Source organism: Phascolarctos cinereus, unplaced genomic scaffold (genome assembly GCF_003287225.1).
Source record: "Phascolarctos cinereus isolate Bilbo 61053 unplaced genomic scaffold, phaCin_HiC Scaffold_1;HRSCAF=81, whole genome shotgun sequence".
NCBI lineage: Eukaryota > Metazoa > Chordata > Mammalia > Diprotodontia > Phascolarctidae > Phascolarctos > Phascolarctos cinereus.
In genome coordinates this window covers 139,788,936-139,807,465 of record NW_027555514.1, presented here as the reverse complement: position 1 = coordinate 139,807,465, position 18,530 = coordinate 139,788,936, and the positions used below count along the sequence as shown (strand labels likewise).

The 18,530-nt window shown below is 37.9% G+C and overlaps 1 protein-coding gene across 19 annotated transcripts in view; it reads right to left on the bottom strand.

The window, feature by feature from the left end:
* The window catches only part of NRCAM (neuronal cell adhesion molecule), a 314,411-nt gene extending 297,015 nt beyond the window's left edge, over positions 1–17,396 (bottom strand). For 11 of the 19 annotated variants that reach the window (XM_078154300.1, XM_078154316.1, XM_020984623.2 and 8 more), the window contains exon 1: positions 17,144–17,395. The gene's annotated coding sequence lies outside the window, so the exon portion shown is untranslated. Of the gene's footprint in view, positions 1–17,143 lie in introns of all 19 variants that reach the window. The other 8 variants (XM_078154286.1, XM_078154292.1, XM_078154297.1 and 5 more) reach the window with 2 other exon arrangements.
* Between the last annotated feature and the right edge of the window lie 1,134 nt (positions 17,397–18,530).

Genomic DNA, 18,530 nt, shown 5'->3' with positions numbered 1-18,530 from the left:
AGCTTCCAAACAACTAGAACTTTCAAAATTAGAACGGCATAGCAGTAGGTTCCCCTTATTGGAGGGTTCAAACAGAAGGTGGATGACTATTTGTCAGGAATGTAATAATGGAAGTTTATTTTGCATGTGTGATGGACCCCTTTAGCAGTCTGGTGAAGTCTGTGGATACCTCCTCAGAATAATGTTTTTAAATGCGTAAAATTAAATTCATAGGATTACAAAGGAAACTGTTTTTATTGAAATAAATATGTAATTTTCTCCCCATCCAAGTTCACAGCCCTAATGAAATCTATCCTTGCATTCCACAGGGGTCTGTAATCCCCAGGTTAAGAACCCTCAATTTCTGATGAAGTCATTTCAGGTTCAGTTTAAGCTAACTAGGAGCAGAACAGGGGCTAGAATCTGGCTGTTGTGAGCCATCATGTTCTGATGGTTGTTCTGATGATGGACACTGGTCCATCAGAACTCTGAAACAGAATGTTTGCAACTGCTAGTGACTAAAAGACTGGCATCTCACTCAGCATTTCTTTGTCTCATCAGTAATTATAATTCTTATTATTTAACATTATATTCTGTAAAATTTCCTCAGGTATTTGTGTCCACACAGAGGGATCGTAAGTAAATTGGAATGCGTAGCCAAAAGGAAAAAAATAAGACATCAAAGAAAAAAAAATTGTTGTTACCAAGGAAAAGTAAATCTCTAAATCATTTACATATTATAAGTAATTTTGGGGGGGATAAATTATAACATTTTTACATTTGAAAAGTTGTTCATGGAATTCAGTCCCCTCTACCTACAGGCAATCTATCATCATTTAAAATAATTCTTCAGTCATTTATTTGAATGTGGATTTATGCCAAGTACTCCATAAATCAGGGCAATAGATATGGTCACTGCCCTAGGAGAGCTTATAGTCTAAGACAGCAAATATTGATGCAGCCAGACAGATAAAGGGCTTGTGGACAACTGAACAAATACAATTAACTTCCAGCTGTATTCATTATAGATATTGCCATTTATTCAAGTTGATTAAAAGCTCTTGGATATGCTGGCATCTTACAGAGTCTAGTGCTGTCTTGAAAAACCAGCTGCAAAATATCCTCACAACGTAGTTCTTAGTCTTGTCACACACCTCTCTTTCTCTCTCTCTCTGTCATACATACGTACACACACACATCACACACATTCAAACTTAAATTTCTCTGAGCAGAAACCCGAAGCATTACTTTCTTTAATATGAATAATATGAATAAATATTGTGCTTAAAAGTTGAACAGAAACTTCGGAATTAACAATGTGTAGTAAGTATTTCTGAAGAGATGCTGTATTCTCACTGGGTTAGTGATTAGGAGGGTAGAAGGTAGGAGGGAATAATGGTTCTACCAGAAAGACAGTAGAGTTTGTGCAAACATACTGAAAACAAGTTGCTGATTGGTTAAATTACCAATTTGATGCACATCCATAATCACTTGATAGAAACATATTAAATGTTTTTTCTACATAATCATTCAGAAGACAACAGAAAGGAGATACTCCAAAATTATTGATGTACATAAAACATTGACATATTATAAAACATTCCTTTGTTGAGTCTAACTTGGAATGAATGACTTTTGCACTTTGGGGAAAAGAGGAAGCTAGGGGTAAGGGGAGAGTGGAACTGTGCATATAGGGAATTCCAGGACAGGAAACTCCCTCCACCAATGAGGATTAGGAACTATTGTGTAACTAAGGGTCCAAGGTACCTGGGTGCACTGAGAGCTCACTACACTTGTTTAGGGTCACACAGCTAGTATGAGTAAATTGCACTTTAACCCAGCTCTTCCTGACTCTGCCTGCTGCCTCTCACCTTCTGCTCAGATGTTTAAAAAATGTTTGTTGAATTGAACTGATTGTTTAAATTTTGGGGGGCTTATAGTTATCAGGAGTGGGTCTTCTCTTTTGATTTAAACATGTTGAGAATCCAAGGATTTTTATTGTGCTCTGTGTGTGTGTAGCACTGTGTACACCTGGAGGCTGATAATAATGGTTGGATTTTTTAAAGTGGCTCATCTTCAAGGCAGAAAACAGCTATATAAATGCGAAGTTATAATAATGACACGATGTATAAATGCAAAGTTACATGTTTGTAACCTATGAACATCCCTCTAGAGAGTCTTATGCTGCCCTTTTATGTCAGAACCATTTGAGTGCATACCGATTATAGGCTAGATGGATTTAATCTATTTCCAGTGCTTTCACAGTTTATTTGCTCTTTGGATTTCTAGTTGGTCATAGCTGACATGACAAATTACTGTGTGTCCTCTTGAAAAATCAGTAAAGGATGATGCTTTGAAATAAAACACAATTAGCTTTTTCTAAGGACTTTTAAATGGCATTGACTGTAACTGAAAAATAGTATTTACCTCCTTTATATCTTTTCTCTATATTGTCAACATAATTTGACTTTTTTAGCCACCTCTTTGTTGGAAGCTAAAAAAATACAGATTTAGCTCTTAAAAAATTCCTACTATCATGTTAGTATCAAGGATACTTGCAGTATAAATCCACTTCACTTAAATTTACAAATATTATTGTGATTACTACCAAAGAACCCAAATACATGTTAAGATTTTTTATAAATTACTAAAGTAAATGATATGACATAAGAAATCTTTCTGACAATAACATAGATTTATTTTTTTAATTTGAAATTTCTCCTCCAACCTCTCCCCTGCCCACTGAGAAAGCAAGCAATACAATACCTATTATACATGTGAAATCAACATAGCACAGAATTACATAGTACTTTTTCTATTGCTTTCATGTTTGTTATCAGTGATTTTCATTCATATTGTTGTGAAATAGTATTGGGAAGCAAGGGAGGAATTACATATTTTATCTCCATTTTACAACCTAGTAAAACTTAAAATGATAATAATAGCTATTTCACTTTTTATGTATATATTTTATATATATTTAAATATATATATTTATTCATATAATGCTTTAAAGTTTGCAATGCACTTTACATATGTTAAATCATTTGATCCTTCAACAACTCTGTGAGGTAGGTGCTGTTATTATTTCCATTTTTCAGATGATAAAACTGAGCCTGAGAGAGTTAAATAACTTGCCTAAGGTCACACAGCTGGTATCTGAAGTGGGATCTGAATTCAGGTCTTCCTGACTCCAAGTCCAGCGCCCCATAGCTGCCTGCACATAAAGAGATTAGGTAACTTTTCTTACATTAAATGTCATGAAGCCCAGTCCAGGATCCTATTAAATCAATCTAACTAGCTTTTTAAAAAAAGTCTTTCATAGTTTAATCTCTACTTGGCAAGATCACTATTTTAATGGCAAGGGAAATTTCCTCTAAGCATGTTTTAAGTTTGACACAGCTGCCTATGACATAATCAGTGTTTAACCAATTAACCTGCTGAGAAAAAGACAAATTGGTCTTTTCAGACATACTGATGGAAGGTAGCAGTTACCCTGGCATTTTCTTATATGAAAGACAACAATGGGTATTCTTTGAGAAGCTACCTTAAAAGGAAAGAGAGGCTCCTTTAAAAAGCTTGATCATTCAATATCCTAAGATTAGTTTTATATGCTAGCTTTTTATACATTCAATACTATGTTCAACATTACTGATTCCTTTCAATTCACATACTTGGAAATGGTTTCAGAAAGTGCTTAATTCAGCATCCTCAAATGGATTTCCAGAAGGAAAAATGACAATCAGTAGAACTTTATACAACAGTAAGAATATGAAATATTTATGTCAAATTTGAATCATGCATTACCTCAAAAGGTTGAGATTACGGAGTTTTTTACAAGATGGAACACCAGTGGCACACTTTCTAGATACAAAGACACTACTGATGGGATCTGAGCTGGATAATTCAATTTGCCTCCCAAATTTAGAACCATAAAGTAAGTTACAATGCTTGCGAATCTAGTTTATTAAGTTACACATTTTTCATTTCCTGTTGTCTGGGTCTGCTTCTTTATTCCAGTGCGAAATACACATAAATGGTCAATGACAAAATTCCTCAGTTTTCAACACCGTTTTTTGAAGACTAGGTTGTTTTGTTTTAATGCAATAATGTGATTCTTTCACCCACAACTTATCCATACAACAGGACTTTTTTTAGACTTTTACTATACACAAATGCCTTTAAAATAATAGAAAAATCAAAGTCAACATTCTATAAATGATAAATGCATTATGAGAAAGGGGACAAGATGTCTCACTTTCTTCCTTCATTCAGTATGAATTTGTTAAGTGCTTATTATATACAAAGGATACAAAGACAAAATGAAAAATAGTCTCTGCCCTAAAGGAACATACATTCAATTTTGGGGATACAACAGTTACACAAAGAAGTACAAGACAATTTGATGAGCGACACAGCACCAATAACTAAAGAGAACAGGAAAGACTTCATAGAGGACTTGGCATTTAAGTGAATCTTTGAAAGAAGCTACAGATTCTGAGGCAGAGATGAGTAAGCAATGCATGAGTAGGTAGAAGAGGCATGGAGAGAGACTATGCAATGCTGAGTTTGGAGAACAGCAAGGAGGCCATTTTGGCTGGCATTGAAAGAGAAGATAGAGTTAGACTGTGAAAGGGCTTTCAATACCAAGTTCTCCTTCACTCCCCACCATCTTTTGCCAGCTACCTTGCCATGCTGAAAAAAGATAATGCCCTGGGGGATGTAATCCTTTTGGCTCTGGAATTCCTATTCTGGGACCCAGTTGTCCTGATTGGAAAGTGCCTCATAGAGCATCCAATATTAGGCTCACCCCAGATACTGTTTCACTTTACTTTGTAGCCATCTTCTCAGCTGCTACATTGCTGCTGTGCTGTGCCTCATCTCTCTGCTTTCAAGTTCTGGAACCATAATCAAAGGGAAACCGCCATTGTTATTGGAAACTATATGACAGTCTTCTCTCTATTTCCATTTACTATCTCTGAAATTTTCCAAACCAAAATGCCCTTCCCTCACCAACTCTTTCCTACATGTCATCTCTCCTTATTATAAAGTTAGCTCTTTGAGGACAAAGACTACCTACAATTTTGTCTTTGAATCCCCAGAATTTAGCATGAAGCCTAGAATGGAGAAAGCACTTAATAAATACTTTTTCACTCATTCATTCAAAACTGAGGAGTTTTAATTTTATCTTAGAGGCATTAAGGAACCATTTGAAATTTTTCAGCAAGAAATGAAACGATCATTTTAGCTTTAGGGAGATTATTTCAGCACTGTGTGGAGGATAGATGGGAGAGAGAAAATATCAGATTCAGGGAGATCAATTGAGAAGTTATTACAATAGTCAGGTCATGAAGGCCAACTCAGGTGGTTGTAATGTGAGTAGAGAAAAAAATAGATGAAAGAAATGTTATGAATGTAGAAATAGCAATACTTCACAACTGATTTGACCTGGGGGCAGAGGTAAAGGAGAGGGAGGAGTCAAGGATGACCGCTAGTTTGCAAACCTGGGGATTGTAAGAATGGTGGTATCTTTGACAAAAAATAGGAAGGTTAAGAGGAGGAATGGGATTAAGGGGAAAGATAATGAGTTTAGTTTTAGACATGTTGAATCCAAAATTCCTCTGGGAAATCCAAGTGGAAGTCATCAGCTGGCAACTGGAGATGTGAGATGGAGTGAGATGGGTGAGAATAGGAATGGATATATTGATTTGGGAGTCATTTGTATGGAGATAATAACTGAACCCAGGGCAGTTCCCAAGATTAGCAAGTAAGAGGGCACAGACAGATGACAAAAGAGCACACAAGAGAACTACTGTTTGGAAGAAGAACATTGATGATGATCTAGTAAAAAGAAACTAAAAGGAAGTGGTCCAAGAGGTAGGAGAAAAGCAGAAGAGAACAATGTCAATAAAAACCAAGGGAGAGAAGAGTAGTCAATAACATCAAATTATGCAAAGGGGTCAGAAATGATGAAGACTGAGAAAAGACCATCAGATTTAACAATTGAAGTATCACTGATTACCTTTGAGAGAATAGTTGCAGTAGAGAGTTGGCACCATATGGCAGATTACAAAGAACTGAGAAGTGAAAGGGAGTTGAAAAAGCAGAGGCAATGAATACATCTAGTTTCCTTTTTAAAAGTTTTATTAATGCTCTTATTTATATAGCACTGTTACTTCCCAATGACCACCAACTTCAAAAGAACTCTCCCTTACTACCAAAGTAGAGCAGTCAAGCAAAACAAACCAATATATTTGCCATGTTTAGAAATGTTTCCCTCATTTTGCACCTACCGTCTACCACATCTCCAAGAAGGGTGAGAGCCATCAGCCTTCTGAAGTCAGACTTGGTCACAAAAATGATCAGAGTTTTGAAATTTTTCACTGTTGTGTTCCTTTATATAATTTTAGTTATCGTACAGTTTTTTCTTCCAGTTCTACTTACTTTGTTCTACATCAGTTAATACATCATCCCAAGTTTCCGTCAATTCTCCATATTCATCACTTCTGATAATACAATAATATCCACTTCCATATGCTAAAATTTGTTCAGTAATTCCTCAATTAATGGTCATGTACTTTTCTTTAAAATCTTTGCTACTTCAAAAATTACTTATAGATATTTTTGTGAACATTGTATAGGGATCTTTCCTTCTATCTATTACTTCCTTAGGGTATATGACTACTAGTGGCATTGCTGCATTAATTACTTTTTTCTAGGAGTAAGTTAAATATCCTTTCCTGATCTAGGTACCCTTTTAAAGCCTTACTGTCTTTCTTTTTGTTATGTGTTATTATTTTACTGAATTATTTATATTACTGTACTGTTATATTTTAACATGTCAAGTTACTTCAGTGATCTAGATTGTCCAGAACTCATATTACCCACCTGAGTCCCACCAACTAAGTCAATCATGCTCTTTGATATTCATTCTATCCCCATCTGGTAAATGAAGCTAACCACGAGCTCACTCATTCCCTGCTGTTTAATGAATCACCTTCTTGGTTAAAATAATCCCATCCAAACTGGATCTAGTTTGTCTTGCCCTATTTTCTACATCAGGATAGCTGTTTCTAGAAGCATATGGAGCCAAGGAGTTATTCAGCTGCCAAACATCACCTATTAAAATGCATGTTACATTGGTTGAAACATTCAAGCTGTGACTGTATTCATTGTGACTATCTACGTTCCATGAGATGAATCAAAACATTAAACTCTAGTCAATTTGCTTCATTTTTGCTTAAGGGTTACTAAAAAATTACCCCAAATTTTTAGTTTTATTTAATAATTTGTTATTGCTATGATTAGTTTATTTTCTTAAACTAAAAGCAGAAGTATTAGCTTGGAAATATCAACTACACACGCAAATTAATTTTTACTATTCTTCCTTGACAAACATCAGCACACAAAAGCTACCACTTCATAAAGTCAGTTAAATGGTGAGGTGAAGCAAAATATGGTAATTAGAAATAACTCTTCCTCTTTACCAGTTCTAGGCTTCCACTCAGGGCTTTATGAATTCTAGGTGGGATTCCAAATTAGCCCTAATTGCATTTTATTTGGACTTAACCTTTCATAGCCTACACCTCCAAAGTCAAATGGCTGTTTTGCAAATTTCATTTTTGCACACCTGAAATATTTCAAATAGACTACTACATACAGCATATTTGGATGTTTCAAGTAGAATGGGAGTGTTCTGCTGCAAGCCTCAGTGAAACTTTAAATGGATGTTCATAATTTTGCACATAAAAAAATAAACGAAAAGAACACTAAGACATGCTTTACAAACACTCATACAGGAAAAACACAGGATGCTCAATTTCTGGGACAGATTTAACTGATCTGCCACCCATCAAAATAATTTTTAGAAAAAATCAAAACTCTTTCAAAGAATCTTAACAGAAAATCTGGATAAGCACTTCCGTATTTATTCACAAGTGACTAGAGAGGGCAGTGGTAAAATGGTCAAGTAGAATATTTGCAATGCAATTAAGCTAGACAAATGTGAATATATGCCAGCTGTAGGGTCCTATCTTTAATTCACATAAGTCAAGATCTTAATGTGTCATATGGTGCCAAAATTTACTATCTATGATTTTGAAAAATCTTGTCCAGTAACTTGCTGTTTATTGAGCATCTAAGTTGGGCACTTTGGATATAGCATCCATCTATCTACGTTGTTTCAACACCATCTGTCACTTAAGCCTCCGCAGATACAAAAATTTCAATTCAAATGAATCAACTCGGCACTCAAACTAAGCTATAATTCAAATTTCGACATGAGGCTTGAATTCCTTTTCAGTGTTCTTCAACTTTGACCCAGCACTACCCCCTCCTTCGCTGAAAAGGGCGAAGACAACAGCCCAGCAAGTGGGACAGGCAAAACAGAGCTCCTTTGTTGAAGACTTTGCTTTCAGTTTTCTATTGAGGTAAATAACTGAAAAGCCTATCCAGACTTCAGAAGAAAGCAATATAACTAGCAAGCAACTCTCTCCCTCTGAAGAACTAGAAACACTAGGATGCAACTTTGCTACAAGTCCATTTTTACCTTAAGACATAAGCTCTGAAAGATTAGTACATTTTTTACCTTCAAAAGACAATTCGCAAATTATTATGTGTTTTAGATGTGTACATCTATGGAAAGAATCCAGAAAGACTCTATAAAGTGTATTGTTTTTGTCTTAAAAATAAAAATGTGTTAAATATTCACAACATATGAATCCATATACTGAATTTTTTGAATGCTCTCAGCCCACTTGGGAAAGATTAATCAAATTCATTGTATGTTATACAGTGGATGAACTCCTACAGGATTCCTTCTAATTACATTGGGTACATATTTTTCCAGGTTATATTACATTGTTTTCAACACACCATTCACAGAATTTTACATGTAAAATGATTCATTTGCCATCACATCTTTAATGCTCAGTCTATACTTTGAGTTATATAGTAGGATAACAATGGTCATTACAGTTCACTATTTTTGCCTTTAGCACTTGCTGTATTTCAGACAGGGAGTAAACAATTCACTTTACTAGATTTTTTTTAAAATCCCAAATCACCTTGTTTTCTGATTTGGAATTCCCGTCCTGAAAATACATCAATTAGGTTGACACCACATCTCTTTTATTAATTCATCTAAGCAATTATAACTGGGTAGCAGGGGGTTAGGCTGTCATCTTTGAAGATTCAATTGTAGGTAAAAATGCCCCCAACACAATAATATTGTACCTCACAATGCCAGCACAACCCTTACCATCCAAACTCATGATATTTCAGTCTGTTTTCAGAAATGAAACCATTTTCTTCTTTTTCTCTGATTATATAATTTTTTTTAAAGCAGAGGGAATAGTTTTTCTCCCCTACACCTCCAATTTAACATCTTTCCTTATGGTAAAAAGTAGTTTGTATATACACATACATCACATACACTGAATGTATTTATGGAAAATGTTCCTTTAAATAGCAAGTTTCTGTTCTGAGGTAAGCTAGTTTATAGGCCATTGTTCCCACAAAAGTTATGCTATTCATTTGATGAAGGAGGAAGAAGAGGGAAGACAAGAACCGTAATGGTAGGGAGAGACTGGGCCTATAATTTCATTGTTTTAGGGACCTTCTGACAAACTTCTACTAAGGCAGGTCTTTCATCTTCTATTCAACTTAACAGTCTTAGAGATTTTCCTTAGAGAATCGAGAAGTTAAGGGACTCATTCATAGTGGCATAGCTAGTATGTGTCAGAAACAAAACCTGAATCCAGATTTTATTGTCTTAGAAGCCAATTCTCGATCCACTGTACCATCCTGCCTGTAATGGTATTAGTTATTAGTAGTATAAATATATTAATACAGTGGTATCAAATTCAGATAGAAATGGGGCCACTAAACCATACATAAGGATTCCTGGGCATATTCTGACTCAGAAAATGTTAAAAAAAATTAACATTATCTATGTTCTATTGTATTTTTATTTATTTTGTTAAATATTTTCCAATCACATTTTAATCTGGTTGGGGCAACATGGTATTTGACACCTCTGCTATAGCACACTATTCTATACAATTGAAAAAGTATTATATTAACAATATAAATATAATATAATATATACTAATTATTATAAGTATTGATTAATCCTATAATTAATAATTATGTTAATACTATAATGGCTCTCAAAATTAAGCAAATACATGGTAGACTTGACAGAGAATTGTATTTCAAGTCAGGGAACCTGAGTTTTAATTTCAACTTCACTGCTCACTATTTGTGTGACCTTAGATAATCACTTAACCTTTTTGAATTTCAGCTTCTTCATCTTAAGATGATGAAGACAGTTTACCAGATGACCTCTAAGGTCCCTTCCATTTCTAAGTCTATGATCTTAAGGACTTACCTGTGTATAATTTGTAAAGAGTACATGACATTTTAATTTGAAATTTTAAAAAATCACATATTTGTGTGATTAATGTCCATTCTTCCCTTCTCTACCCCTTTAACTTGAAAAGTCTACTAGGTTTAAAAAAAATACAAGTTCACAAAACAGAAAGTACATTTGCTTTCATATTTTCTTTTCTACACATTTTAAGAAAAAAAAATTAAGTACAGTTTCTCTCAATGTGTCTTCTATACTTTTTTGTGCTTTGAAATCATAACCACCATGGCCAATAGTAACTTCTATAAATAGAAAGAACTTTTCACTTGCTACTGTAACCTGAATGCCTGAGGTGAAGTGGGGATGCATGATGAGCTCAACTTCCATGAGTTGAAACAGCATCTTTGGAATTACAATCCTGAGACTGAGAGCATGTGTGGGTAAGGAGGATAATGAGCTAGAGTGACCAGGTACAAGATTCGAGTTTTGCTTCGGCAGAGCTGGCTGAAGGAACATCTTACAATGTGGTAGTTCCAGCTATGGCAGTATTCACAGGTAGGAATTCAGGTTTGCAAGAGCAACAGGCATGGAAATTCTAGCACAATTGCAGTTGGAAAGAGTGAAAAACCTTTAAAGTCAGAGCTAGACACTGAACTTTGAAGGTTGGGGTCTAGCAGCTGGACTTCCACTCTCTTGAGCTGAGAATGGCTAGAATGGACTGATACTGCTGGTACTACTCACTCCTTGGGATCAATGAGAGGGCTGTACAGCAGAAGTATCAAAGACAGGTTGCATGTGGCCCAAAACACTCCTAAGTGTGGCCCAGACCAGATTAAAAAATATAATTGGGAAATATTTAACAAAATAAATAAAAATAAAATAAAACATATTACATTTTAAAACTAAGCCAAGAGGCAATCTGCAGGGATTTTTACGTATGGTGTAGTGGATCCCTCTCTATTTGAGTTTGACATGGCTGTAATAAAGTTTTACGTCCCTCCCTGGTGATCATCACTGGTGAGTGCTTTCTACATAGTTTTCTCTATTTCATTAAGCTGTGTCTACTCCCTGATTTTTGTTTCCTTTAAATTATGATCAGTCATAAATGATTTGTGAGTCCCTTCTGCTAATTAATCATGTTCAGGAGAGTGTGTGAAGGACGGTGCCAGTGACCAGCTTGGTATATACAGAACTAAAGCAGGTCACAGGTTTAAAGCCCTGCAAAAAAAAAAATTAGGATTTTCCTACCTAGCTGAGGGCTGAACCAGTTGTGAGAGAATTTTATGATTTCAATTTAATTAGTAACTTTTATAAGCATCTAAATAGTTCAAATAAACAAACCACATGACTTGTGACCATGCAGCCCCTTAGCTAATGGAGTTATTGGTGAACCAGATTCAGGTGGTTTAAGTAGTAGTATCAAACTCAAATAGAAATGAGGGCCACTAAATTTTATGTAAGGATCCCTATGAGCTACATTTTTAGAAAACTACTCATTAACACTATTTATGTTTTATTGTGTATTTTTAAAAATATTTTCTAATTGCATGGTAGTGTTGTGGACCACTTGTGGCCCATGGCCTCTGTGTGTGTGTGTGTGTGTGTGTGTGTGTGTGTGTGTGAGAGAGAGAGAGAGAGAGAGAGAGAGAGAGAGAGTGTGTATTTGACACCTCTGGTATAAAGCATAGGCATCTCAGGGAAGCTCTGGTTTCCAAGGTGAAGGTGTGGAGGAGAGGTAAGAACTAAACAAAGATGATGTTGCCTGGGTCTCTCTATGAGAGGAGAAGGTTGCTGTCTGGAAAAAATATACAGCTAGGTAGTACAGTGCATAGGGCCTGGAATCAGGAACACTTGAATTCAAATCTGACCTCTAGGCAATTATTAGCCATGTGACCTTGAGCAAGTCATTTAATCTCTGTCTGCCTCAGTCTCCCCAACTGTAAAGTGAAGTTAATAACAAAACCTACCTCACAAGGACGTTGTGAGGCCCAAATGAGATAATATTTGTAAAGACCTTAGTACAGTGCCTAGTGCTAAATAAAGGCTTGTTCCCTTTCCTTTCATCTCTACCCACATTCATAAGACAGAGAGAGAGACAGACAGACAGAAAGACAGAGAGTTGTCAGTACCTTCTTTCTCTTTTGCTTTCCACTCCAACCCACCAAAACTCACCAGATAGTCACACCTGCTATTTACAGAACTGAAAGAGTTAAATTAAAGAAACAATTTGCTATTTTCCACCAGCCTCTTCATCTCTAATTCCCTATGCTTAACCACGAGTTTAGGGTAAGGAACTCTCCAGACACTACTGCTCTAGGAATTAGTATAAGTAGTGACCTATGGCTCAAACAGTAGCCTAATCCCTTTTCCCCAGTGGTGCTTAAAGTTAAGCTCCAAGCCTGAAACTTGAAAGGAAAGGAAAGCCTAAATATAAAGTGATTTCCAGTTGCTTATAAATCACGTTTCTTGCCCTCAAACACACAAACAACTGAAGTCTAAGCAGGCTTGCCAAATGAAATGAGAAATGGTAGGGGAATCTTTATTCCAATTTACTTTGCTATTAATTTCTGTATGAGATGCTGTTCTTTAGTAAGTGAGGGTGAGAACTTTAGGTTTACAAAAGGTGATCTAACTTTGGCATAATCTCTCACATTCATTTTTTGAGTGAAAGTATCAGAAGTCAGGGAGGTAGTCATGAAGTGGGAAAATAAGTAAAACTATAAATTAATTGGGGCATGATTTTTCATGGACTTGTTGAAGTGTTCCCATCTATACTAAACTCCTTTGCTATACATAAAATATTAAATTTCTAAAATGTGATTTGCATTCATTTTTCCAGAAACATCCAGAAATATTTATGGTATAAAGTAATAATACATACATCTGTAAAAATATTAAAGTAGTTTTTTTTACTTAAAAAACTGAAATACCTGTGTACCTGCAGTTTTGTTTAGTTAATCACATTCCATTAACATGTAATGATATTATATCATTTAAAGATCACCTGGAGTGAAAGCTTCCCAGTACTCATAAGCCAACAGCTGAGTTCCAATAAAGCCATAAATGAAAAATCCAAACTGGAATCATTGGTATCTCTTCAAAGCTCCAATGGCTATTCTTCTGAGGCACTCAAACTTGTTTTTTTCTTTAATTCATCAGTATCTTAGAATAAAATCTATTTAAAAATTAAGACTAATTTCTAATGTAATATATGATGGTGGAATCGTTCAATAATAAGAATGGCATAGTGGAAAGATCACTGAACCAGGTGTCTAGTTCCATGTCAGCCTCTTAACCTTGTCTTTTAACCTTACTTGGGGTCTCAGTTTTCTTCTCTATAATATAAACAAATTGAATTACATGACATTTATGATCTCTTTCCATTCTCTTCATCCTAACAATTTATGATTCTGAGAAATGCTAAACAGTTTTTCTGTAATGGAAAATACATTTTCAGAATTTAAATTTTGAAGAAAATTGTATTCAACTACAAAGCAAGATAAAAAAAATGTAGATGACAAAGATGAAAATGTTGCCCTCAAGCTATTCCGAATTCCCATTTGGAAATGTTTTCAGCAAAGATATAGCACATTTTTAACTCTTCTGAATCTACTTGTACATATTAAGAAACTTAGTAAATGCATATTAAGCTCTCCTAAATATTTGATGGATTAAGGGATTTCCTAATATTCCAAGCTAATTTATAGTTTAAATCGGAGTCCTAATTGAACTCAGTTTCAGGCTTCAAAAATAACTTTCCCCCAAGCAAAACCTATTAAACAAAAAACAAACAAAAACTATTGTAGAGAGCAACACAATGGCTTCACTAAATGCTACTTTTCTTTTTCTGTAAAATACTTATTTAAAAAACCCACAAATATCTTGTCATAAACTTTAAAAAAAAATTCTCTTCCTATTATTATTTCACTTGGGAACACTAATCAAAACTGATTCCAGTAAGGGAAAGGGTTTGACTACTGCATCATAGAATTAGAAGTGAAGAAGCTGAGAAGTCATCTAACTCCGCATTTAGTTTAAAGAGGAGAAAAGGAGGCCCAGAGATGAAGTGTGTTGCTCAAGATTATCCATGGAGTACACTGCAGAGGTGACATTCAAACCCAGATCCTCTGCTCTGATTCCAGATCTAGCAGCACTCTTTCTGAGGCATCTAGTTAGTATATAAGGTGTTAGAGGAAGGAACAGTTATATAATTCAACCCTGGGGTGCTGGAGAGAGTTTAACATGCTGTGGTGAGCCTTGTTAAATTTTCAGTGGTTTGATTTATTTTTTTATTTATTGTCTACACCAAAGATGTTAAACCCCAAGAAAGCAGCCAGCCAAATTCCCTACTGAAGTCCAAATCAGATTAAAATGCAATTGGGAAATGTTTAACAAAAAGAAATAAAAATGCAATACAATATAGATAATGTAAATTTGTGGTTTTTTTAAGTCAATGTGTGGTCCACAAGGATCCTTTTCTGTTTCAGTCTGACACCACTGAACTCTAGACTTAGGAAAATGAGAGAAAATGTTAGTGATGTAGAATAAACCTAAAAATGTTTTCTTGCTTACTTCCCCCCCACACCCTGTTGTTAAACATTTACCAGCACACTTGTCATAAACATTTATTGAGTCTCCTACTGCACCGCTGCTGCCTAATACTTTTGTTTATAAGACTTGCTGATGTTATACTTAAACCTTCTTACAAATATGTTTTCTTGTGTTTGGTCACAATAACTTCTTGGAGAGCCCTTTCAGAAAAAGGGGTTACTTAATATGTGGAGTTTCCATGAGGTTAGGAGGCAAAAATGAAACTCATCTGCCCGTCTTTTTCATGTAATTAAAGAGCATTTTATTTAGCAATGTTCATGCAACATTCTAATAATGGAACTTTATTTCCAGTAAATTGCAGACCATGCTTAAAAAGTCCAGGCTGCTTCAACTACGAGTTTCCTCTCCAGATTCCTAAGTAAAATTCAAGGTTGCGTGTGTCTCCTGGGGCAGAACTCACGTCCCTTGCCCTTGCAATACTGCTTGTGTCTACTCAGCGCTCTCCTGCAAATACTGGCTTGGGCGTACCCCAGCTCTCCAAACTCCCACAGCCTTAGACCATGGAAAAGGATGTTTCCTGGTTCAGCAAAGACAGCTCCTTGCTCTGTGGCATGTGGTACTTATCCTAAAGAGGAGACGGAGAAGATGGGAGGGGCGGAGTGGGAAAGAGCAGTACCCGCCGGTTTTCCAGTCTTCCTTCCCCGCCTGCCCCTACGTATTGGCAGACACCCTTAGTGCTTCAGGGAGAAAATGCCTCCTTCGGGAGCCAAGAAGGAAGAGAAGGGTTTGAAGAGCGAGACCGAGGAATCCAGGGTCTTTCAACAAAGGTCAAGCTCTCCATGACCATTCGGCCTATACTGTATCATGATTTCCTTGTCAATGTTCATGACTCTGGGGGAAATGGCGACTTCCCTTCTAACCCAAAGGCCATCCCCATGAATGTGAAGGGAAGAGGCAAGCCGCTGCAGTGCAGCCCAGGGACTCTCAGTTTTGAGTTGCAGCGCCCCAGAGTGGATAGAGACCACGCAGGGAGCTGGACGCAGGAGGTTGGGAGCTGGACTCAGCGGGCTGCAGCAGCACCGGGGCGCTGCCCAGATGGTGCCCCTTGAAAGGAGGGTAAGTGAAGCAAATCACGCACTAGCTCAGAAACAGGATTCCGGCCTGGGGAAGTTAGTTACGAGACCGCTCCATGAAAGCGACAGGCACCAAAGGGACTCTTTAGATTAGGCTCCAAGCCTCTGCACCGGTCTTTGGCTGGTCATTAACTCTTAATGAGAGGGTGGGAGTAGAGAGACACTCGCCCACTACCACCGGAGGCACTGGCACCTGTAGTACTAAGCCTTCTTCCCCCGAGTCCTCAACTCTCTTTTCCTGCCCCCCACCATCTCTGATGCCCACCCACTTTGTGGACAGCTAGGGTCAAAAAGGGAACCGAATCTTATACTTTGTCGTTTAATGATCCGTACAGGTGGGGGAAAACAATCATGTTTGCACAAACAATACACACAACCATCTATGTGAAGGTAGACACATGCACATACACGCCCATGTACGCGCCACAACCAGCGTACTGGGGACTCCCCTTCCCTGCTGTCACACCTCGCCCCTGCTGTCCGTAAGCCCCCAGTGCCAGCAAGATGCTTGCGCCGCAGCAAGGAAATTCAACCTTTTTTTCTGCCCAAGGAACACGCAGAAGGCTCTCCCTAGGTGATTCTTGGAGCTAGAAAGGCAGCGCTTTTTTGCAGAAAGGAAAGGAAAGGAAGGCTTAGGAAGTTCCCGGAGGACTGGCTGCAGAAGGTGGGAGATGGGGACCCTATGCCAACCGAGGGCTGCATTACAGTCCACTGATCTCCGTGGCGCCCCCCTTCCTCACCGCCTCCGGCCCTCACTCCCAATCCCTTCCGTCTGTCAGCCGACTCCAGCTCAGCATGGATGGTTGCTATGGGGCCCTGGGATGGAGAAGGGAAGAGGGTGTCGACTTTCCTTGCCAGCTGCAGCCGGGAGCTGTGGCTGGCTCTTCTAAGCAAGCAGGAAGGTTTGTTGAAACCCTAGGCGGGGAGGATGTCACTGTGACAGCCCAGCGGCTCCTCCACCTCCCTCCTGTCTCCCACCAGCCTCTACCACAGAGCAGGGGAAAGTGACACCGACAGACATACGGACAGGCAGGAACGAACACACACACACACACACACACACACACACACACACACACACACACACACACACACAGAGAGAGCTACTCACAGGTCTCTCCGCTGCCCCCACCCACGTCTTCTTCTGATTCTGGCTGAATAGCAGTTTGACTTGAGGTCTCTTTTTTTTCCTTGCTTTTTGCTTTTTTTTTTTCCTGCTCCCAGAGACAGTTTCTGGTGCTCCCCTCCCAGCAGCCGGTGAGACTCCCACACGCTCCCCACTGCACAGCGCGTCCGGGACTGAAGTCTAGCCCCGGCACCCAGCGCGCGCGCGCTCGCCCGTATGCCCGCGACCCGACAGATGATTCCGCACAGCGCCGGCGCGCGCCCCCGTTCGCCGACTTCCCCTCCCTTTTTTGCCTCCCTGACGTTCGCCCCCTCCCCTTCGCCTTCCTCCTGGTGCTCCTCCCGCTGCTGCTACTGCTACTGCTGCTGCTGCTGCTGCTGTTGTTCCCTCTGCCTTCTCTTGCAGCTTTCCTAGGAGGAATGCGCTTCACTCGCCTGAGTTCTTGGCACCAACCCCCAAACCACTTTTAGCTTCCAATGCGGGGGAGTAAACTGAGGAGACCGGGGCTGGGATTTGGCTAAAAACGATATGCAGGGAATGAATGGTTGTAAAATGTCACACTGCTGTCCACTTGAGATTCTGTAGGCTTGGTGATGTTTTTTTGAGTTCCCCCCCCCCAAGCATTAATTTCTTAGACACACACCGACTGGACGTAGTTGGTTCGAGGTTTATCTTTTGTAAACTGTATTTTTTCAAAAGGCAGGACCAGAAAATAAATGCCGTCCTGTCGTGGTCAACCTTTAATTAAGAAGAACCTTAGTGTAGTAGTAAAGAGCTCTCTCTGGGTGTCAACTCACAAGACCTGTTTTCAAACCTGTCATTAGGACTTGCTAATCTGTATATCCCAGAGCAAATCAGCTCACCTCTCAGGGCCTGTTACTTAAGTTGTAAAAGGGAGAGGAGGGGGATGATATCCTCTAAGGTCTTAACGATTTTAGATCTAAAACCCTATGATCTTAATTTTCTACATTCAGGGACCAATGTTACTTTGTTCTACGTTTTAAATTCAGTTACTTTCAAATATAAAGTCTTATATTTGACAAACATTTAGACAAATAGTTATGATGTAAAACAGTATTTTCCTGAAACATTGTTCCATACCTATGATTTATTGTTATTGGGAACTATCAGTAAGGAAATTATCTGCCAATAAAAACAGCAACTATTTTGTAATAGTCTTAGAATTGTCTGAAGTATTAAGACATTAATTGAATTTCTCAAGGTCACTTATCAAATACTGTCAGGGGAAGAACCCGAACCTTGACCTTCCTAATTTAGAAACTGCCTCTTTTGCTGTTGTAGTTTATCGAACAGATTATACATTTGGGAACTTTTGCTGCCTCACCACCGCCCTCCAAAGATGAAAAACAGA